Raw genomic sequence first — 25,962 nt, forward strand, 5'->3', positions numbered from 1 at the left:
AGCGAGGGTGAACGGAGCGGGGCAGAGCCAACCAAGACAAGAGAAAAAAGTAAGTATTACTTTACAAATCTGAGCACTTTAAACAAATTCCTGAGGTCTAATTGCTTACCGGCAATCAGAATGTAATTGCTGAAGAGCACTTGTGTCCTGGTGGGAGACTAGAAATTTAAAGATGGCTCCATGCTCAGCAGGATTCTAATATAGACTTTGTATTAGGGGGAGAGAGATAGCACAAGGGGTGTAAGCCAGGTGGAATGCAAAGATACCAGAGAGGCAATCAGTGAAGGTCTCAGAGGGGGTAAGTAATAATTCAAACTACCTGTAAAGTGAAGGAGAGAAGAGACAACAACGTTTATTAAGGTTGGGAGTGTGTCTTCACATTGACTTGCTGATTAGTAACCAGTTTGTGCACAGATTAGAGTAGGCAGATACATTAGCAATGAAGGGGAATGTATAGAGATGCAAATAATCAGGTGGGCCTCCAAGTGATACAAACTAAGGCAGAAAGCACTGAGAGGGCTGCTTGATGGTTAATTTAGTCACAGAGATGTGAATTAAATTTATACTGTCTATTGGACAGTTAGGATTACTGTACTAGCGGGGGTGGGGTGGAGGGGACACAAGGCTACAACAGTCAGTTTTATTAGCAATCTGATAACTACAGAAACCATGCAGCTGAAACACTTAATGCCCTTAAGGGGTCATTTGCATATATCCCATAGGTCTCTATTACAGGAGATTTAAGGTATCACACAGTGATATACTCGGTCAAGAAACAATCATAGCAGCAGGTGTTGTTTATAGTTTAAGTTAACGACTCTGCAATGTCAGGGTTAGAGACTGACTGCAGAGACTGGGAGAACAAGTTTTACTATAGGCTGTTTCCAGTTAAAACTAGTTATGAGTATTAGTAGTGTATAGGTTACAGAGGATGTTATCCAAAGTGATTTTACACTACTTATTTATGCCATATTGTGAGTTTATAACAGAGATAGAAGACAAAGCTTTTAATAGCAAAAATCCATATGAAAGAAAAATGAATCAGAAATTTAGAGATGTTTTACTGATTTCATAAAGTGCATAAAAGCTTATGCTATATTACTATTCTACAATATGACAAAACATCATAAATATTTATATGTTGTTTAATTTGCTTACATTTTATTATACATAACTGTCATTTCTGTGGTAGTTGGAATCTTCAGCATTCACATTTGACTGATTCACAAACAATATAACATTGCTCCAGAAGTCTGAGTGAAATTAATATTATCTAGTGGCCTAACAGATATTATGGATCTATATATTTAATGTGAGTCTTTCCATAATATCCATTCTGCTGAAGGAATGTGAGAAAGACAGCAGACAAAATTAATAAATAAATAAAACTCAAGCATTTAGATTAATTTATGATGTGCAGAAACACAGTAACATCTAAAACTTTGCTGAGGATTTTCAAGTAAATGTTTCACTAGTTCTGCTCCACAACGCATATACACAACTGTCTTTCTTTTCTTCTACCCCCCCCCCCCACCCAATCTTTCTTTTGCTTAATTAAGCATGGCACAATGGAAAACAATAACCTAATTAAAAATGACTGCAGTTCTGTTCAAAAAAAGACAACACAAAAGATTAGCATTCAGCTTGCTGACAGTCAAAGAAATTGTGTGATATCTAGCACTTTTGTATAAAATAAAATATTCAAGATAATCAGATGTGAGAATGAAATCATTAAAATTTAAAGTGAATCTGAAAAAGCTGCATGCTAACCTTTGTGTCAATCATTTTGACGTGTAATTAAAATAGGCATCTGTTGTAGGAACATTTGTAACACTGGGCACAATTTACTGCAATTAATAAATTATAAACTTAGAATATTGAAAAAAATTGAAACAAGATATAATAAGGTATCCTATGAAGTTGTGATAATGCTAAATGCTGCAGCCCCCGAAGAAAAAACATGGTATTCGTCTTATGTTTAATGCCATAGAAACTTAGGCTAAGGTGACCTCTTATGGTATACTTTTACTGCAGGATTGCTTTATTTATTTATTTATTTTATTATTTATTTGCATTTGTTGACTGGGAATATCCGACTGGACGCAGGTCCATTTTCAGCGGAGGTCCAGGGAGAAAAGTTCCACAAATTAAAATATTACAGACATAGTTACAGATGAAGAGTCCTAGCAAATAAAATATTACAAACATAGTTACAGATGCAATATAATTCCTCTGCTTGCATAACTAATTTATCTGCAAGTTTCCTTTCTCCCAAAGACTCCTTATTCTGCACTGTTTCAGAATAGTGGTTTATACTTATGTGTGACAGCAAGCTGCAGTCCTCCTAATAATACAGTCAGTACAATGGAATGAACAACTGGTCAGAAATCATGGTTATGTCAAAGAAGCAATGAAATACAATAGCAAACATACTACTGACATCTCTGAGATGACAATTTTTTTTTAAGGAGAAGCTAGCCTAGTCCCATGGCTGATGTCTTAGCTGAAGCAACTAATGGGAACAGATAGATGTAAAAGTCTTTACCATTTAAATTTGCTGTAAGTCTACTCATACCACACAACTATAACACATAGAATAAAACACATATTACTAGTTACAAAAAACTGCTCATAGCAGTTGATATACACCCTAACCCAGGACCAAACAATATCCTACTTCCACCTAAACGAAAAAGAGACATACTAATCATAGACATCAATACCAGGAGTATAACTAACAAACTCCCCAATATAAATGCATTTATAAGTCACTACTCCCCATAGTAACCATATCTGAAACTTGGTTAAAACCCAATATCCAAAATGAGAAAATTCTCCCACCAGGGTATAATATACTAAGGCAGGATAGAACAGGCAGGAAGGGAGGTGGAGTTGCCATATTATTTAAAAACTCCCTCAACATAAAACCCCTAGATACCCCTATGCCTACATTTCAAAATGCTGAAACCTTAATCTCAACTCTGTCCGCAAATGACACCAAAAACATCAATATTATCTGCTGCTATATCCCCCCAGGTAATAATTCTCCCACCATAGAAGAAATCCTACAATGGATTTCAAACAAACTACCCCAGGAAACCATCCTCTTAGGTGAACTGAACATAGACTGGTTAGCCTGTAACTCAAACAACCCCACTTACCATATCAATCTCTATGGTTTTACTCAGCTCATCAAGGAACCCAGTAGAGTTGACAAAAAATCTCACAAATAATCTGTCTTAGACTGGACACTAGTTAATTACCCAAAACACAAATATCACACTGGGCATATAACAGACAGCCTAAGTGATCACCTCCCCACATTTCGTATACGCAAACACAGCAATCTTTCAAACCCCATACGTTTTAGAGACATTAGAGATGACAGTAAAATAAATACACAAGACCTAAATAATATCTTAAAACAATGTAACTGGAGCCCACTTCATCCATTAGGTTTAGACCAAGCAGTCAACTACTTTAACCACAATTTCACTACCATCCTTAACTCAATAGCACCCATTAGAAAAATCAAAATCAAGACAAACTATGCTCCGTGGCTAAGTAAGGAAACAAGAGCCCTTCTAAAAGCTAGAGATAAATCCTGGAAAGCATGGAAAAGAGATAACTCAAACTTATCCAAACAAAACTACCAAAAACTAAGAAATCAGGCCAAAAAACAAACCAAACTTGACAAACAAAACTATTTCCACGACTGCCAAAACAAACATATAAGAGACCCCCAAAAATTCTGGCATGCCATCAACTCCCTACTTCATCCAGGCAAAACAGCCACTCAAACTCCCACCACCAACAATAACACTACAGACCTTGCCTCCCAATTTAATCACCATTTCACTGAAACTATTCTATCCTTATCTTCTCAACTCTCAAATAACAGCCACTCACACACTCCCAACTACCCCCTCAATAACAACCCTACCTTCACCCTCTCACCTGTCCCAACCACTAAAATTAAAAAACTGCTAGAAAAACATAAACCAACTACCCTTGCTGCAGATAACTTACCAGCCAATTTTCTAAAACTAGCAGCCGATTCCCTATCCTACCCTGTTTCCATCCTTATAAACTATTCTATTCAGGAATCCTACATCCCACAACTATGGAAAGTATCATACATTATCCCTCTTCACAAAGGAGGAAACTCTTATGTATTCTCTAACAACCATCCCATAGCCATCCTACCCCCCTTATCAAAAATTATTTCAAGGTGTATTCACTCTCAAGTCATGCATTTCCTGAACTCTAACAATCTCCTCTCACCCACACAACATGGTTTCTGACAGCACCATAGCACAACTACTGCTCTCCTCTCTTTTACTAATACAGTTAACCTACACAGAAATAACAACAACTTCGTATCTGCAATATTATTAGACTTATCTAAGGCTTTTGACCTGGTGTCACATACTATACTACTAGACTCCATGGCCTCCCTATCCTTCACCCCCTCCACTATAGCCTGGTTTAAAAGCTACCTGTCAGACAGACAACAATCTGTCCAATGGCAAAACAAACAATCTCCCCTACTTCCAACCACTATAGGAGTCCCACAAGGTTCAATATTGGGCCCTCTACTCTTCTCCATATTTACTAACAGCCTTCATACAGCCACCCAACATGCCACACTAATACAATATGCAGACGACTCAGATCTCATCTGCTCCACACCATCACTTACAGCCCTACAAAAACTTACCCAGGAATCCTTTACCTCAGTGGAAAACTGGATTACCCAAATCCAACTTATCCTCAATCCCAACAAGACCAAATTGCTCATATTCTCTCCCAACAAACCTAAATCCACCCATCAACCTTTTATAATCTCATCCAAAAATGGTACCAAGATCTCTCCCACTAACCACACCAAACTCCTTGGTTTAGAAACTGACAATAAACTACTGTTTGATGTCCACATATCACAAACAATCAAAAAGGCCCACAAAAATATGGGCACACTATACAGACACAAGAAATTCCTATCTGACAAAGCACAAGTTACACCAACCCAAACACACCTGCTGTCCACCCTTATGTATGCTGCCCCAATCCTTACCCATGCAAGAAAACAAGACCTTGTATGACTCGAATCATGTTATAATAAAATCGCCAAATTTGCTAATAACTCCAGCTTCAAAACCCATCACTGTCAGGCATTACAGGAACTTAAATGGCTAGAACTCCCACAACTAATCAGATACCACCAATTAATTCTCACCTACAATATAATAAATCATTCCAACAAAACTCCATCCCTAAACCAACTTCTAACCCAGTACACGTCAAGTCGCCCCCTCCGCTCTTCTGAAAAATCTCTCCTCTGTATCACCAAAGCCAATAACTCTGCAGGGAAAGCTCTGCTCTCCCACAGTGCAGCCAAAATCTGGAACAACCTTCCCCCTACTCTGACTTCTGCTCCATCAACTACTCTGTTCAAAAACTCACTCAAAGTGTACCTAATGAATTGCTGGCTATGCCCGTGCATCATATAAACCACTACCTCATGTAACATTAAAGAAACTACTCTAAGGTATCTCTGATACTCTTATAAACTCAGGAATCCCTACTGCAAACCTCCAAATGAATTTTTCTATACGCATTTTAACCAAGAATTGCCTATTTTCTGTACAAGTGCTTTTCTGTCTCTGATATTTTAATTTTGACTTGTATTAAGCGTGTAAACTACTTTGTTACTGTTACGGAACTTTTCTCCCCGGGGCTCCGCTGTAAATGGACCTGTGTTCAGTCGGACTATCCCAGTAAACAAATGTAAAATAAAATAAAATAAATAACTAATTTCAACCAAACTAACTATTGTTAAAAACAAAGTAATTAATGTGGACACTATGTTGTAATTTATTTTACTATTATTTTTCTCCACAACTTATCCTTATTACAACAAACTGCCTTATTAGCCCACTTGTTGAGTCTCAGTCATTCAAATGACACTACCAATGAATGTGTGTATGTGTATGTGTATATATATATATATATATATATATATTTATATATATATATATTTATTTATTTATATAAAATGTCTTTATATACATGCATAATATGAGCAAAGAAAAAGAAGAGTGAGCATTTGTATGCTTAAATGGAAAAAGACTGAATTGTCTAGGAACTCGTGTGGTAAAGTGAAGGTTTAGGCTTTGACAGTGTCACAGGGAATGCAGGTATTGTGAGGTACTGGTGTTAGCATATTCCTGTTCTTTGAAGTAAAGTTTGTTGCTCCACTGCTCCACTGTGTAGTATTAGGAGAGGTAGTTTAAGTTGTTGTCCTGGTATTTAGAGCAGTATCTGAATGAGACATGACTGGGATGTGTGTCACATTTGGTTGTGTGAGTGTTCAACGTGACAGGTATGAGGTAGAAGAAGTTGAGAATGTGGAAGTTAGTACTTGTTCTGTTGGTATTGAAGGGTCAGTGTATGAGACATTGGTGTCTCAGAAAGAAAACTCACTGTTGACGATATGTCTTTGGAGTTTATGCTAGAGAAGCAGGTGAAGGAACATAGGTTCTGGGTTTGTGTTTGGAAAAGATATAATGGCTGAGCTGTTACCATTCTCTGGGCTAATGGAGAGGAGCTGGTAAAGTTCACCATGGAAATGCATTCATCTTATCCAGCTGAGGTGCAGAAATACATAGTGTCATCTACCATGCATCAGAAGACTTTTCTCAAGAGAGATCTACCAAGTGAAATAGTGGAGGATGTGCTGGCAGACATCCCTGAGGATGTGGTATTTCAGTTACCTACAAGATGTAGTATGCGACAGACTGTAACAGAGTCTGTGCTTGCCTGATTAAAGGGAAAAGGATATCACCTAAATCCATTCCTGAAATCAACCCTTTAGAATGGTCACTATGGGATGATACTTTTCTGTTTGGAAAGAAAGCAGGTAATGTATACCAAGTGCTGGTGTTGTCTGCCACACAGAATTTAGCTGATCTTAATGCTTGCAATATGTGGCTTTGTGATAAGGCATATGTTTTGGAAGGAAAAAGTAATGCGGCAGTTGTATAGTGTGCATGGTATTATTGAGCATGGTGGTTGTGTACAAGTTTACAGTTTGTGTATGTTTTAAGGGGATTGAAGTCCCACACAGCATGCAACATGATGTAGATTGTATCTTTTAACTATTTGCTGATATGGACTTTGCACCTTCACCACGGCATATCCTAATATATTTAGAGCAGACAGCAATTCACAGTGTTCAGTTTAACTTCACTAGAAGTGCTCAGCATAGCTGGTTGTTCCACTTCTGTCAAAATGTTTGAGGAAAGTTCAATCTGTAGGTTTAGCTGAACTGTATAGTTCTAACACATCTTTCAAAGTAACTGTGAGGAAGTTTATGTTTTTGGCTTTTTTGACACTAGAGAGAATTCCTGCCATTTCTGTAATACTGAAAACAGACTAGCTGGAGAGTACTGCTGCATTTGTGCATTACATGGGTTCATTATGAACACGTGGTTATGTGAGACCTTTTACTCCATGCATGGGTTCTAGCTTCCATTGTCTTCCATTGTTTCCACCTGCATTTTGAAGTGCACATTCTTTACTGATAGCCAGTTTGCCTCATAATTGAAATACGCTGGAGGCGGTGTGGGCATTTAAAATTCCATTTGGGGAGACATACACCTGATTTGTCTATTGTAATGTATGCTTTGGCTAGAGACCAGAGTCTCATGGATGACATTCATTTATGTGTCTCTGTTGGGATACTTTTTACTCCTCATCACCCTGCTATATGTTAGAAGGAAGAGTCAATAAAATATCTGCTTGAGCATCACTCTGACTGAGGTGTGGGCTTTCTTAAGATTGGTGGCTTTGCAGCTCTGTACTTAGCCGCTATATGTAGTCTTGGTATGCCGTTGTTTATGTAAAATAAAATATAATTTGACCATTATTCACACTTTTGTGATTTGTGCTGTGTCACATGTATTCTGTTTGATGACATGATAGCTCAGTGTAAGCACTTCTTTTGGCTGTTTCTGTTTCCTACATATGAAGGCTCACTGTGTTCTGTTTTATGGCTTTTTTTTTCCTCAAGTGCCTACTCGTAATATATTCATCAATAGAAGAGAGCCATTCAGTTTGTCAAATTGTTAGATAATCATATGGAAAAAAGTCAGCACAGCTGATCAGAAATTAGCTGATCAAGCATAACCAGATTTGTTTCTATGTGAGACAGCAAATAGTGGTGAAAGGGGGCTTGCATTTTTGCAAAAAACACTGTTCTGATCAGAAGTACAGTATCAGTATTCGCCTCTGAAGCTATGATATCTTAACAGCTTCAGAAATCACCCTCTAATTGTGTCCTCTTACAGCTTGCACCTGGGGCAGCCTCCCCTTTTGCACAGCCTAATTAAGCCTCTGGATAGTACCACTCTAACTCTAAGAATGTCTCACTTTATCTTTCTGAGACCTAATAATTTCACAGTCAATTACAGACCCTGCATATTTTATTTCTGCCATTCCTAACTTGCTCTTGGTGGCAATAAAGGTTAACGTGGGTTATCTGAAAGAGTTAAATAGAACTTGGTTCCTAGCTAAATGAGAGGCCATTTCCCAGATTTTATTATGTCATCACCTAGGTAAGCAGCATCATGTTTGACATACATCTTTAGTGCTCTCTCCGTTGATCTCTTAAAAGTCACATGGCACTACACACCCCAAATAGAAGGGACAGTATACTGGAATTGGCTTATTCATTTTGAAAAAGGTGTCATCTCTAGCTTTATCTATTAGAAGGATTTGTCACGCTGATAGATCTCATAAGGTCAAACATCTTGCCTTCACTTATCTATCGGTTAGTTCATCAACCCTAGGCATTCAGTAAAGGTCAGATATTGAAATCCTGCTCAGCTCAGTCATTACAAATCCCAATTACTCCACCAGGTTTTGCAGTAACACTATGAGGTTATTTTACTTGCCGTTTGACTACTCTTTTAGCCCCCCCAACCTTATGTATATTTGTACCCCCCCTTGCATAACTTTTCTCTGTAACTCTAGTAGTCTGTATGGCTTTAAACTAACCTTTTGTCAGTATGGTGTTAAATCAAATCTATTCTTGTCAGTTCTTTTCTTAACATAAACTCAGTTTACTCATGTTTTTCTATCATTTGTCTGTAAATTGTCTTTCTTTACTAGACCTATTAGTTTCTGCCATTAAGTTAACTATATATGTTTGCACTTCTTTTCATGGGTTTTAAAATGTTGATATGGTTTATCTGTTCTGGCCTTCTCTCATCATTTCATGTAACCCACTAGTTTACATCGTGATTTTTCTGCATTTTTTTTTTTTTTGTGGCAGATACCAAAAATCAGTGTGTTCTCCAGGTTTTAATTCTATGTTCAGTGCACTTCTGGTACTTATCTAATGGCAAGAAAGAGGTATTTTATTAACTGGTCACAGTTTAGGCTATCTTCCTCAATAACTTTTCTCGGCATGGACTTCAGTGTTCATTTTAAATATTCCAGTAATCTGTATACACTGAGGTTTTTAATTGATTGACCATAAAGGAGAGGCACAGTTGATGCATTACTCTGCATATAAATGGAGTCTCGCTGTAGGCAAATATTTCCTCAGGTATTCCTACTCTGGAAAATAATAGTAATAACTCACTATTAGTCAGCATTAGCCATACATAAGCAAATAGCCTCAGAACACTTTAGTTGCATAGTTCACTATAACCAAAATGGACTGAAACTCATTGCTGAACTTTGCCAGTATTTCTACAATGTCTGTAGCAGAAAGTGTCTCTGGTAACTCAGTGATGGGTACTGGAATCACAGATTTTTGAAGTCTAGGTGAGGAGTTATCTTTTATCATTCAGTGCATCCATCAGAAAAGTTCTGAGTTTCTTTCATTATTCCTGGCCAGTAAAATCTTGCTAAGATCCTTGCATTATTCTTCTGCATTCTGAGATATCCTACTGGTATATGACAATGTAGTAACTTCATCATGCTGTTTCTAAAATGTTCGGGCACTAATAGTTCACATACTACTTCAATCTCTATCCTTATTTACTCTGTACAATAAGCCATTGTGAATGTCAAAATAAGGGTAAGAAGTAGGGACATTTTGCTCAGGTTCTTCCCCTCAAACTCTTGCACTTTTCCTTGCTCTACTGAAGATGTCATCTTCTTACTGTGCTATTTTAAAGTTTGTCAAGCTTACTTGGAAGTAAGCCGGCACCAGAGATGCCTCCATTCCTACTAAAACAGACACTGGAGTTTCAGTGTCTAACTCTCATTTATATTTATAGATGACATTTGTTTATCAAGATAGTCAGGCACTCTGACTGATGGCATGCAGAGGCACATGGGGAAAAAAGCTCCTCCAAAAGCATTACTAAAAAAATTTACAGACAATTACAAATATTATACATGCCATAAAGATGTAAACATAGGAATAAACATATTAGTTAATAGCATGAATAAACAAAATTAGATAAAATTAATAGACATAATTACAATCTAAATGAAGGAAATTTAGTAGCAGTGAAGAAATACCACTGATTAACCTATTTAGAAAGCAATCAGGACATAGGAAAGTAAGGGTAAAGGTCAAGATGAGGAGTATATGTCAGATCTTGAGTGGTAGAGTGAGACGAAGAAAGGTGTTGTTTTGGTAAGAAGAGAAGGAGAAGAAGGGGATGAAAAGGAGAGAAAGGTCTGCAGACTGAAATAAGGTGTGTGCATAAGAAATACCTTACAGATATAGAAATAGGTATGAAGTGGATGATGCACAGATAAGACAACAGATTTAGAGAAAAATAAGTAGTGGGTGGGCAGGAGAATTAGCTGGAGGTGTAGCAAAGGTACAGACAGCCATGTGTCAGAGAGGTATTGTTTCAAGAGAGATTTAAATGAGTTTCCAATTTCAGATAGTCTGATGAATAGGGGGATGGAGTTCCAAACGTTTGAAACATGTTAGGAGTATAGTGATTCTGCAGCACAATTTTTGGCTTTAGTTATTTCCAGAAGTAGTTTGTCTGAGGATCAGAGTGATCTATGTAGGTTATAAAGGACTAGGACATTGCTTAGACTCAAATGCTTGCCAAGATAGTAAATAAGTTTGTGAGTTTTTGCTAGTTTGAGTAAGTTTAGAAGTGTTTCAACTCTGGCCAATAGAACTGTTTAACGGGTATGCAGTGATGGGTCTGTTGGTATAGTTGTTTAGTGTTTAGTATTGTAACCTCACAGCAAGAGGTTCTCTGGTTTAATTCTTGGCTGGGGGAACCTTCTGTGCGCAGTCTGCATGTCCTCCCTGCTTTTGTGAGGGTTTCTGCCTGGTATTGCAGTTTCCTCCCACATTCAAAAAACATGCAGTACACTGGACATTGGACACTCTAAACTGGCCCTAGGTGTGGGTGTAAGTGTGTGTGTGCAAATGTTTGTGGTGCACTCTTTGAGGAGGGTTGGTCATTGGGCAAGCAGTCTTCGAGGAGGGTTGGCCCTTGGGCTAGCAACCTGAGCCAGTAAAACTGTAACTGCTACACAAACAATGAATGCTGAAAGGTGCTGATTGCATGATGTACTACATGATGTGTAAACCGGAAACAAAGAGAGAGAGATAGTGATGGGTCCTGTACTTGTGGTTAGAAACAAACTTGGCCACTTTGTTATAGCATCACTCAAGTGCAAAGAGTAAGGTAGAGTGAAGGTTAATACGTATGGAGGTAACACAGAGAAGAACAGGGAGTAGATAGGTAGATGCTGTGGTTATTGTTGCTTTGTCTGTGAGATATGGTTTGGCCCTCTAGAGGAAGCCTATTTTTTGTTGGGTTTTATTTATTGCCTATTGTATGTAGATTTTGAATTTTAGATTATCATCATTGATGGCACATAATAGTTTACTGTGGATTACTTATTCAGTGTTAGCTAGATTGGATGTGAAAATAGTGAAGTATTTTGGGGGGTTGTTACATGCTTTGGGGTGAGCAAGATCAGTTTAGTTTTTTTAGGATTTAACAGTAGGAGTGAGTCAGACATCCAAGCATCAACAGAACAGATGGATTCCTGAGTAAGCTGTTTCAGCTTTTCCAAACTTTTGTCTGAGCAGATAATGGCAGAGTCATCAGCACATTGTATGATAGAAGCATGTTTGGTTGTATTATGCAAGTAATTTGTGAAGGCATTAAACAGTATAAGGCTCAGAATTTATCTTTGAGGGACTCCAATTGTTACATTAAGAAAGCGGGAGATGTTACTTTGCCATTTAACTGCCTGGATTCTGTTAGTTAGACAGCTATTGCCCTATGAGAGAGTGGGCACTATGGCTAAGTCCTGGAGCAGACAGTTTAAATAGTAGCTTGGAATGGGACACTGTGTCAAGTCAAAGAATATAGCTGAGACAGAAGTACCACAACTCCTCATTTCATTTATTGTGCTGATGAAGTTTAGAAGGTCAGTTGTAGTGCTATGGTTTATATAAAGCTGTGCTAAGTTACAGTGATTAAGTTTGTATTTGTAATTTAAATAAGGAATTTGTATCCATTTTTCTAAATCTTAGATGGGGGCATAGGATGGCTATATATCTGTAGCTGGAAATATCAGTGGAACTGCCTTCTTTATGCAGTGGTAAAATATATGATTATTCTTTCCATAGAGTGGAGATGTAGCTTTCTTTATGAGAGTGATTTATTAGGATAGAAATTGGATCTGCCAAGGATTCAGCTCCTATTTTGATATCTTCTGATGGTAAGTTATCCGGAGTGAGAGTGATAGGTTTTGTTTTTTGAAGTAGCTCCTTAATAATTGAGTTGGAACAGGTTAAAAAGAGAAATGATTTTGTTTTTTATTTGTATGTGGGGGAGGGGTATTGATATAAGATGAGGTACTAATAAGTGGTGGTACTATTTAAATAGAATGTGAGTTTAATTAATTGGTGATATTGGTACTGTGGTTACTGAGGGTTTAGGTGGGTTATGTATTTTGGCCAGTGTTTAGTAGGAGATTTATTGCTGACCAATATGATTCGGGGTTGCTCTGGTGTCTGGTATATCATTTAACATGGAAAGTCTTTTTTAAATCAAATATAATCCTATTTTACTTGAATTTCTAAGTTGCCCATATAGTTGGTAACTAGCTGTTTTGTTTCCAGGACTTGCATGCTTTGTTGTGGCTTTACTATGTTCTTCATCTGTAAATATGTTGTAAGTAATTGCTATGTAAATTGTTAATCACTATGTAATCCAATGTAAATACTGTCTGTTTATTTTAACTGTGGAGCTTTTCTCCCCGGGCCTCTGCTGAAAATGGACCTACGTCCAGTTGGACACTCCCGGTCAACAAATTTAAATAAAATAAAATAAAATAAATAAATTTACATTAACTCTTTAGTCTCTTTAGACAGCCAAGGTGAAGGTTTATTTTTCATTCTTTTTTTTCCCTGATGGATGCATGAGTATTTATTATTATGGTTAATGTCATATTAAAGAAGGTGACAACTTCATTCAGGTTGATTGTTTATAGCTGCTTCCAGCTGACAGCTTTTAGTTCACCGTTAAAGGAGTCAATGTTGAAGTGGGAGGGGTTCCATAGAGATCTAGTTCTAGAGATGTCCTTTTTGTGTTGACTTAGACAATATTATGGCTAAAATAAGATTATGATCACATGCAGCATCAGGAAGGGTACAAGTTGAAGATATAGTTTGTGGGTTATTACTTTGGATCCTGTTAATAATAGTTACCTTTTTGGTTGGTTTGTTGTATTGGTTTGGTGTAGAGATTAGTTGACAGAAACAATATAAGATAGATTTATTGAATTAGATGGATACTCTGAATCTCTGGCTTGCCAGTCATTGTTAAAGTACTGTAGAATAATTGTCTTTTGTTTGATGTTAATAGATGCCCAGAACAGAAGTTCTAATGTGGTGTTTAAATTATTTCCAAGGAGTATGCATATTCCTATTGTGTATAGACTTTTGTGACTGCTGGGTTATGAGGAAGATATTAACATTTCTTAGTTCTTTATTGTGGGAGACTTGATATGGGGAAATGGGGAGCATAAGGTCATTTTTTATAGATTATGGCTATTCATCCACCCTTTTTTATTTCTGTCTCATCTTAGTATGTTGTAACCTGGTGGTAAAATATCACTGACCTTGATTTTTTGCTTAAGCTATGTTTCATAGATAAGTAGGATGTCAGGGATATGTTGAGTTACACAGGCATGGGGTTCTGCCACTTTATTGCAGATGTTCTGTACATTGATAGCATAGAGGAACACTTCAAATAGTTTATTTGGTAGCTGGTTAGTTCTTGGGGAAGGAGAGTTTTGTCTGAGATTGTGAAAAGTTTTAGCCCCAGGGGTGGGATAGATATTACCACATATCTACTTAATACAGAGAGAGGATTTGAGATGGCCAGCCCACTTAGGTTCTTCCTTCCTCTCTCCTTGAAATTTAAAAAAAAAATTGCACTTTATTAATTTGCTTCTACTGTATTTGTCTTTCCACCTACTTTATTTTTCTATTCTTAAAAGTACTCAATTTAATTTATTCTGCTGCATTTGTTACTGCTTGGTAGTAGCCTGATTAAATTGTAACTGTTATTCTAAGTCTTTTGGTTTAAGCAATTGGGCTTCATATAGGCTGTTTTACATTAAGAAGGTTTGTGGTCTGCACTGTTGTGGTAGGGCAGGTAGCTTACATCCTTCTAAGCTGGGAATTGCTGATTGAAGGCCCATTGTCTGCTATTCTAAAAGTGTATTAGTTCTGGATTAAGCAGTTGGGCTTCAGGCCAGTTATTCTACATTAAGAAGGTTTGTGGTCTGTACTCTTGTGGGAGGACAGGCTGGATTCTGCCCTTCTGAGTTGGGAATTTCTGGTCACAGGCTTATTGTGCCTGCTTATCTGAACTGTTTCTTTCTGAAATTGGTTGGCTTGTTGCTATAGCATAGACCAGATTCAGGTCTGCTGAATCTAGCTTTGTTTGTATAACTTGAGCACTGATCCAGGCCATCTTTTTTGGAGAAGGTTCCCCTGCACCCTAGTAAGCAGGGGTGTGCAGTTAGAACTTGTCTGATTGCAGACTGCTGGATTTTGGGAGGGTGGCCTAATGGTTAAGGTGTTTGCCTTACAAATAGAAGGTGCAAGGTTTGATTCTGTCACAACGGATAATTGGCTAGGCTTAAAATGGCTCACAAGGACAGTTAGCTTAGTATGAACCTATGAACAGGGCTCAGTTTTGAGCTTTTTTCTGGTTAATTGGGTAACTTTTTTAAATCAGTTTGTTCTTTTTATATATATATATATATATATATATATATATATATATATATATATATATATATATATATATATATATATTGCACTTTATTCATCTGCTTTTACTGTATTTGTGTTTCTTCCTACTTTATTACTAGGGGCATTGACTACAACTCTGATCTGCAATATATAAAATAAGTATAATTTTCTGTGCATTTAACGTGTTTTTTGAGTGTATCTGTTTTATTTTCTAAAAAAAAAATAACAAAACAAAAAAATATATATATATATACTTGTTTCCCACCTTTCTAAGCTAGTATAGCCCAGTTTTCAGGTTAGTGCTGAATTCAGGGCTGTGTTACAAATCTCTGTGTTTGCCCATACCTCACTTGGATAGAAATAAGTTCTCCATTTACCTGTGAGAGAGGGGGGCTTTGAACTGCCTATATATCCCTGGAGGAGTGGTTTCAGCCCAGAAATTAGTAGTTTATTGGCCATTTTGGGCTAATATCTATCTCTTTCATTTCCCTGCTATAAATAACATATTTTCCCAGTTTTGCGTGCCGGCCAGCACCTGTTAGCTAGGGTAAAACTATTCCCAGCTCCACAAAGTCTCCTCTTCAATTCTTCCCTTGGAACTAGACAAACTTTCAACTTAAGCACTCAAGCCATTAATTTCTCAGCCTGGAACTTGCTCAGAACTTATAGCAAGCACTTATAAACCCTAGCACTAGACCCCCCTGTACTGTACAGAAGGACAAGGCTCTCTATTCGACATTACCAGCCATACAGTAAAACAGTTCACTGTACCTATCCAGGCATGTCCAAAGGGCAGTTTCAGGTGTACACTCCAGTCCAACTGGTGAATCTGGGCATTTTAAGGCAATGTTACAACTGCCTCGTGTACACAGACAACCCCCCCTCCTCCTACCACCAAACACTAATACATGCGAGAGATGCAATTATACAGCCAAACTGGAGGCTAAGCTCTCTCAACCCAAGACTGGATCAGACAGTCAAGAGGAGAAGGGAAATACTTGCATCACACCACCAGTCTCACATAGACCCATTAAAGCAGCACTGGCAAAAAACACACATAAATACATGAAAACATACTCAGAGGCTCTAAATAAAAATCTGCAAAACCAACAGAGACCTTCAAAGCAAATATCCAAGCAACCTCCACCCCCCCAACACAAACCATGAAACACATACTTCACAAAATCAGTGTGCCATGCAATCACAGCTCTTAAGGCAAAATAACATACCCAACATACTAGTAATAGGTGACTCTATAGTCAGTCACACTGACATCCCACTCACTAGGCTGAATAAGGAGAAGGTTACTGTTAGCTGCCTGTCAGGTGCCAAGATCCGCCACATGACACAAGCACTCAGGTCTCTCCAGAACAAGTACAAATATGACTCTGTCATTGTCCATGTTGGTGTGAATGACCTGAGCTGTACCTCCCAGGACTACATGAAAAGAGACATGGAAGAGCTCTCTGATCATGTAGCCCAGGCTGGTATGACCCTGACCCTGAGTAGCATCCTGCCCTCACCAAGAATGATACCATGGTATAAAGAAAAAAATCTCGATTTCAACAATTGGCTAAGTTTTTGGTGTCATTCAAAGGGGATCCAGTGTCTGTCCGCTTGGGATGACATGTTCGACAAGCCATGCTGCTTCACTAGAGACGGCTTGCACCTGTCACCCTTAGGCTTTCGAATACTGACCAAGGCTCTTGCCACCCCCATAGTGCCTTTTTTAGGCAAGGCTCAAAAGACAAACCCACCGCCATAAATAGCACAAGTAACAAAAAACTGAGGGTAATGCTACTCAATGCCAGAAGTCTAAACCTCAAAATGCATGCACTCGAGGCACTCCTCAGTATGGAGAAAATCGATATATGTGCAGTAACAGAAACCTGGTTTAAGGCTCCAGAGAGCACCCCAGCACTACCAGGCTACAATTCATACCATACATTTCAGCCACAGAACCCAAACCAAAATACAAAAGGCGGAGGCGTATCCATATTCATCAAGGATAAACACACCTCCAGGTTAGTGGCACAGCACGATGCTTCAAAGATCACCCACGTGCAACTAACAACGGGCAAAACTGCAATTCAAATTTTAGCTTGATACAGATCACCCACCATATCCCAGAACCCCCATTCCGCATTTCTGGAAACACTGGGAAACATAAAGGTCCTACAAAACACCCTAATATTGGGTGATTTAAATTACCCAAGCATTAACTGGGAGAACTACTCAAGTACTAACTCCCTTGTCCAACATTTCTTAGAATTTATAAACTCAAATGTCCTGGTTCAACTGGTCAACACTCCCACCATAGGGGACAAGATATTGGACTTGGTCATCACCAACATGGGCGACCGGTGTTCCACACCAAAGGTCAACCCCTCGCTGGTTAGATTTGACCATAAACAAATCACTTTGGATATCCACATTCCACCCCCACCCCTGGACAAGAAAACCACCATGAAAAACTTTTCAAAAGCAAACTTCACATTACTTAAGACCGAGGTGGAAAGTTTCTAAGCACCCATGGTGAAGGCCAATGCTGTCCAAGCTGCAAAATCCTTTACTAATGCATTCTACGTGCACCTACAAGAATGCATGGATCATGCCATCCCAAGCAAAACCAAGACTCACTCCTCCAAGAAAAGGAAACCAGTCTGGTGGACTCCAGCCATAAACAAGCTATACAATAGAAGGAGGAAACTAGTACAGAAAAGAATAAAATCCCAAGAAGGGAAGACATCCCTGATCAGTATCAGCAAGAAACTACGATCCCTCATAAAATCATCCAAGGTGAGCTTTGAAAGAAAAGTTGCCAAGGACTCCAAAGATAACCACAAGGCATTCTTTAGCTATGTCAAGAATATAAGTGGCAATGCTCAGATCTGCTTGGAGTTAGTGCAGAATGGCATAAAATATACTGAACCAACTGATATCGCCAACATCCTGGCAAACAGGTTCAGCGCAAACATCAACCCCCTCTCACCCCTAAAAGGGCCCATAACCATACCAGAAGAATGTAGAGTCCCTGAAATCACAGACACTCAGGTTAAAACAGCCCTCTCCAAAGCCAAAAACACAGCATCAATGGGACTGGACGGTGTCCCAGGCTGTGTCCTACATGAGCTGAAAGACGAACTAACCCCTCACCTAAACACACTGTTAAAACGTAGCCTCTCCACAGGCTATGTACCCATAGAGTGGCACACAGCAATGGTTATTCTGCTACACAAAGGTGGAGCCACAACAGACCCCAGGAACTATCACCCTATAAACCTGACTAGCTTGGTCTGCAAGTCTATGGAGCACATCATCATGGAACTCATTAACAGAGACACTGGGAACCTCCAAACACAGGACCCTAGCCAGTTCAGCTTTGTTAAGGGCAGATCATGCCTCCTAAACCTGGTGGACTTCTTTGAGACAGTTACCAAGGCTATAGACGAGGGAAAGGTGGTACACACAACCTACCTAGACCTCACTAAGGCCTTCGACATCATTCCCCATTCTGGTATTATAGACAAGCTCACCAGCCTGAACATAACCCCCTACATCACAAGATGGGTTGCCAACTGCCTCACAGACAGAACCCACATGGTGAGAGTAGTGGGAGCTAGGTCTGACTCCAAACCAGTTACAAGTGGCATTCCCCAGGGCTCAGTCCTTGGACACCTCCTGTTTGGCATATACTTCTCAGAGGTACAAGCAAGCAAAGGAGGACTGTGGCTGACCAAGTTCACAGATGACTTCAAACTTGGGGCTATAGAAGGATGAACACAGGATAGCAGCAGATTTCTTCAGCTCCACCAATTTCATTACATTGACAGGAATTAATTACTTAAAAAATTAATTCTTGAAGTAATTTTCTTTCTAAATATGTTTGTTTTATATAGTTCTTGAACTATATCTAAAAAAGAAAGGAAATCTTAATAATATTCCTGTCAGAAATTACTTTGGAAATTTTCCTGTCAGTTTATCAGTCTGAAATGAGTTCCAGTAAGACAAATTCTCAAGACTCCAGCATCAAGAAAGAACTTCAGTCTCTGATAATTATAGTCCAGCAACTTACTGCTAAGATGGATAAAATGGATACTAAAATAGACACTTTCATAGAAAAACTACAAAACAAATAGACTTGTTACATATGGACCTGCAACAACAGAAGATCCAGATGACAGGCATAGAAGAAGCTGTGAATGACATGGAAAATAAAATACAAGAACAGGAAATCAACATTGAGTTTCTACTGAAACAAAATACACATTTACAAACAAAGCTGGATGACCTGGAAAATAGATCTAGGCGCAATAACATTAGGATTTTTGGACTGCCAGAAAATATTGAAGGTAACAATATTACTTCTTTTTTAACAACATGGCTCCCTAAAACTTTAGATTTACCAGAAGCATTCTCTTTTGGTATCGAAGAGCACATAGATCTATAGCTAATACTAACTCTAACAAAAACTATCCTAGATCAGTTATTGTTAGATTTCTATCATCTTATGATAAAGAGATGGTTCTTAAATCTGCTTGGGCTAAAGCTCCTGTTAAGTTTAATGAGACAACTGTGCGTTTTGACAATGACTATTCTTCCATGGTAATTGCTAAAAGAAAAGTTTTTCTGCCACTAATAAGGGAGCTTAAAAGCACAGTTTAAAACATACCTTCTGTTTCCTGCCAAGCTTAAAATCTTCCTTTCTGATGGTCCTAAGGTATTCGATGATTTAGACTCTGCTTTACTGTTTGTCAAAGAAAAAGATTTTGGATAAAATAGAAGAAATGGAATGGGCTAGTTCTTCATTAAAGAGATTGGCAACTGAAGCTTCCTGGAAGACTTCAGAGAAGAAGAAGAGACTAAAAACAAATGATTTGTTATATGTTTTTTCTCTCTCATCATTTTAGTTCATTATTAATCTTTTTGAATATAGTTCCTGCATTTCCAGAAAGCCACAAATATTTTGGAAAAGATTTAATCAAAGTTATTCTCTATGTGCAAAGAAATGTTTTGTTTCATAACCAGTCAAAATGCCTGAGGATTTAATGGCAGGCTGTGACTCGATTTGTTTTCTTTCTGAAAAAGTAAGGTTAGTAATTTGATACATTTTTTATCTTTACCTTTCTTTTCCTTCTTCTTTTATTATTTTCTTTGTTTAAACAATGACATTCTATTTAGATTATGTAGTGGGTAAAGGGTCGGGGAGGGCAGGGAGAGAACAGTAATGAAAATATCATTAATAGAATAATAACATATTTATTTCTTGTAAAAGTTTATAAGTTCTTCAAATGCTATTTCTAATTATACTTTCTTGATTATACTGCTTATGCTTGTTTGTAAATAATCTGTCATGCTTTAACTAATAATAATCAGAACTAAATAAGAGTAAATAATATGTTTTATTTTTAACTCTATTGATATAAACAGTAAGTAACATTCCATTGTATATACTTCTTACAGCTTTCTCTTACATTTTTTATTTCTGCCTCACCCCTTTTATTTTCTACTCTCTTTTCTTTTCTTTATTAATATATAGAATGCTTTTGACTGTGTGGGCACAGTGAATAATAGGATTTGTATGAAAATTGAGTTGGGAGAAGAATGCTGAGTTTTATTACTTGTTGGTAATTTTGAGTTTAATTTCACGTGCATAGAGGCTGTGATGATCTGTGGAATACATTGTGGAGGTTCTGTCATGTTTAGATGCATTTACACTGCTAAATGAATGTTTGTCACTAGTTTTTAATAAGTTTCCCACCAAAATGTTAAGAGAGACAATCTGGGATGTGGGCTGTCTTATGCACAATGTCCTTGGGTTACCTCAGAATCTTCAAATCACAGAATTCTCACAGAGAAACTGAAAGCAGTTAGTATAAACATTGACAAGGTTATCACACTGACACACCACAGATTCAGGAAAAATACTCTTTTCATAAAATATGTCAGTTATGATGAGTTTAGATGATGTAGTTTCTTGTAGCAAGTAAATATCTTATTTTAGAAGGCATAGAAAATGAAACATTTATTTAAATGTTTTTGAAAATCTACTTAACAGTAGCATAATAATCTGTGTTAAAAACTTGTGTCCCAAACATATACTTTACTATAACTCATTTAATTCATCTGATTGACAAGCATAAATAATCTTATAACTCTATTCTGGAAGAAATGTCATGTGATATATTTTAAAGCAGTAGGTTAGCATGATTGTAAAACCTGGTTACTAATATGTGTTTGCTGTGCATTATTTTGTATAAAGCAGACAGATTTATTCTAGGGACAGCAAGTAGGATTGTGCTCTACAAAGACACAACTCAGTGAGATCAGATATATATATATATATATATATATATATATATATATATATATATATATATGTGTATATGTGTGTGTGTGTGTGTGTGTGTGTGTGTATGTATATATGTGTATGTTGTATATGTATTTGTGTGTGTGTGTGTGTGTGTGTGTGTGTGTGTGTGTGTGTATATGTATGTGTGTGTGTCTGTGTTTATGTGTGTGATGGCTTTTTTTTTTTTTTTTTTTAGGTAATAACGCAGGTGTTTCTGAGAATCTGCATAACTATGCAATATGATTTATAATAATTTTATGAATACAATATTTTACTCTATTGACAATAATGAGTTTAAGTAAATGCTCATATACAAACAATTCAAGATTTTTTTGGAAGCTGTTGATAGAATTCACATGACAGAAAATAGATGCATCTTAATGCATGTAATGTCTGAATCATAGTAGCCAAAGTTTTTGATTTAAATGAATGTTAGAACATAATTTTCTCCTCTTGATTTCTAACATTAAGATTATTTGAATGCTATTAGAATACAAGTGTTATATATTACATAGATCTATATAATAGTATGAACAGTTTTAAAAAAAAAAAAAAAGTTTATTTTAGTTTATATGATGCTGTTTTACCAAATGTGTAGTTTTGTCTTGATAGATAATTGAATTGAAAACTGTTAACCTCAGTTAAATATAACTAGTATTAAATTGATAAGGTGGTAGCTGAGGTACTGCTGCTTAGGGTAGGGGTTAACTTGAGTAGTAAATACTGCTCTAAGTTGGAGTTTTCAACTCCAGGCGGGATGCAAGGTTTAATCCTTACATTATTTTCACTTGTTCATTGTTATATGTATATAGTTTTGACATCCACAATATATTTTGTACACTCATTGTCACTACAAACAAAATTGAATCCTATACAAAATTCCATAAGAGATTTAATAAATACAGCTATATTTAAAGGTACACCTAAAAGAGGAGATGTAACATTATTTATCTGGTTATTTGTTATTTCGATCATAAGATTCTTGAGTTTTAAAATGCCAAATGACATCTTTAAAAGGAATTTCTTTAAACATTAATGGATTGAATAATCCGTGTAAAAGGGCAAGCCTAATAAGATACATTAATCTACACAAGGCCAATCTAGTCTTCCTGCAAGAAACCCATCTCTTGAAAAAGATATTGATAAACTAGCCACTAATAAGTATACAGTATTGGTTAGTTCAGAGCACACTCAGAAAAAGAGGAGTGGCTATTTTATGGAATAAAAGTATGCCCATTCCTAAAACCATTAAGTCTTATCAGGATGACAAAGGAATGTTTTGTATGGTTACAATACAAATTAATGGGAAGACTTACACTTTAATTAATGTATATTGGATACCTGGAATTGGTATTAATACAGTGAAACATCATATTGATAAGATCATATCATTCTCTATAGGGATATTATTTTAGCTGGTGATTTTAATTGTATACTACATGAAAGTGATACTACCACTATAAAGAAAAGAAGAATTACATTTAATGCAAAACATTTAAATGATTTTGCTAATTCTTATCATTTGAATGATATTAATAATCAGATAGAGTCAAAATCATTACCATACACCTTTTTTCTAACAGATACAAAACTTATTCAAAAATAGATAGGGTCTTTATTTCTAACCAGATGGTAACAGATTTAATTAATTCCAAAATCATTTCATGTCCTATATCTGATCATAACTCAATTGTTTTTGAATTCATGATAAAAATACTCATAATGTTCAGATCAAAAGGATACCAGCATACTTAACTCAGCTAAAAGACTATAAAGAATATATACTTTCAGAAGTACAACATTTTCTAAACATAAATAATACTCCTGAAGTCTCCATTGTCTATGTTTGGGATGCCTTAAAATCATATCTATATGGACAAAGTATCAGATGGTATAATAACAAAAGGAAATCTTGGGATAAGGAATTGTTAGATATTCAAAGTAAACTGGACTCTTATAAGCATAATAATAAAGAAAATATTATGGACAAGAAAGTTATTGAAGAAATAAACAAACTAAATGAGAAATACAAAGAAATTTTAACTCATAAAGTTAAAATAACTTTAGAGAAATACAAGTTTTGTCTTATTCAATAAGCCCAAATACTTACATAGACTTAAAAATAAAACAAAAGATTGAATAAACAAAACCATATCAAAGAAATCTTTTCTCTAAGGAAAAGAAGAATGTTTCTAGTATACCAGAAATACTGGATGAATTTAGAAATCACTTTCACAAGATTAACCATAACAACATTAACATGGAACCTAAAGATAAAATAAAGGAGTTTATAACCACAAACATGAATAAAAAGCTTAATAAACAACAGATTAAACTATTGGACAAGAGTATTTCATATACAGAAGTTATTACACAAATAAATAAGCTTAAATCAAACAAAGCACCGGGTAATGATGGTATTATACCAGAGATATATAAAATCCTTTCTAAAACTACATATTCATTAATACATAAGGTTTTTATTCTGGCCCAAACTGAGTTAATAACCCCCATCTTGGCAATATACATTTATTTCACCAATTTTAAAACCTAATAAAGATCCAACTAGATGTTCTTCATATCGACCCATCTCATTACTTAATGTTGATTATAAAATGTTTATGAGTATTTTGCTGATAGATCAAGACAATTATCCCGGCATTATAGACATAGATCAGACGGGCTTCATTGTAAATAGAAATACTTTTGATAATATAAGAAGAACTTTAACATTAATTGATTTTGCAAATAGGAAAAAGAAAGATTTAACACTTATTAGTCTTGATATAGGTTCAGCATTTGATTCAGTAAGTTAGGACTATCTGTTTACCTTACTGAAATGCACAAATTTCTCTGATGCATTTGTAAATTTAATTGAGCATTTATACAAAGGAACGCTGGCTTATATTAAGGTAGGAACATATGTTTCACAAAAATACCCATTCTTAAAGGTACAAAGCAAGGATGTCCACTTTCTCCACTATTATTCACTTTAGTAATGGAGCCTTGGGCTAATTTGATTAGAAACAGTACTGACATAGAGGGTTTTGAAATAGAAGAAAATACAACATCAAAAATTCAACTTTTGCAGATGATGTTCTAATTACATCAGCAGGATCTAATTCTTCTATGCAGTCTTTATTTGATAAAATGATGAATTTTAAAAGTATTTCTGGTTTAATATTCAATGAAGAAAAACTAAAATACTACCTATATATACACGAAAAATACTCTCATTAGTGATTTTACTAAATATGTACCCAACTCAGGTCAGATAACTTATTTAGGTATAATACTATCTAAAGATATTAAATCTATTATATATAATAACTATAATACCTGTTTTCTTAATATACAAAATCTTTTAATACCTGGAATAATATGTTTTTACTATGGAGGAGAGACTTACAATTATTAAAATGATAATATTCCCCAAGATTTTATACTTAATACAATCAATAATACTTTCACCTACAAAAATAACTATCAAGAAACTGAATACACTAATGTTAAATTTCTTATGGGCACCTAATAGACCTAGGATTGCATTAAAGAAACATACTAATAGCTGGTCTCAAGGGGTATTTCTTTTCCAGACTTTAATTTATATATTATCTCTTCTATTATAAAAGTTATTACTTTATTAATAGATCGGTCATATGTCGCAACATGGAAAGATTATTGGGAGCCAATTAGTATGCACTTCATGAAAATCTCCTTAACACATAAAAATATGATTATAAATAACTCCATGTTGTGGTTGCTAAAGGAATTTTGTACTTCACCTATTACACCTAAACATATGGTCTGTTACCCATTAAATATTATTATTAGTTATCGTAACTTTATATTCATGCACCCTAAGTATAGGGAATGGAATTTTATTGTATTCCCTATAATTTATACTCAGGGTATGCTTATGTCATCTACTTCTGAAGGAGCTCATTTAGCTATAGATAATAATCTAAAGTACTGGTATCAGCTGATATCTGATAATAAAGTTAAAAATCTAGATTTCTTAAAACAAGAATTTGATCTAAGAGAAACTTGCTGGTTAGAGGTTCAGATCTTTAGACAACATCTCATTGATAGAATAGATCTAATGTCTATAACAGTTAAAGAATCTATTCCAAAACTGATTGATTACTTGATAATAAATTTACAGCATAAAGTTTCTGATAAAGGTAAACTTTCATATATACATAAAATTATCAGACAAGAAACTTTTTACAATGTAGATTCATACTGGAATTATTTCACCTCTATTAATGGGGACCCACCAACTCAACAAGATAAACAATATATATTGGAATCTGCTTATAGAACTACATCT

This window comes from Protopterus annectens, chromosome 11.part0, assembly GCF_019279795.1.
Source record: "Protopterus annectens isolate FY-2018-M chromosome 11.part0, PAN1.0, whole genome shotgun sequence".
In the NCBI taxonomy this organism is placed as follows: Eukaryota; Metazoa; Chordata; order Ceratodontiformes; family Protopteridae; genus Protopterus; species Protopterus annectens.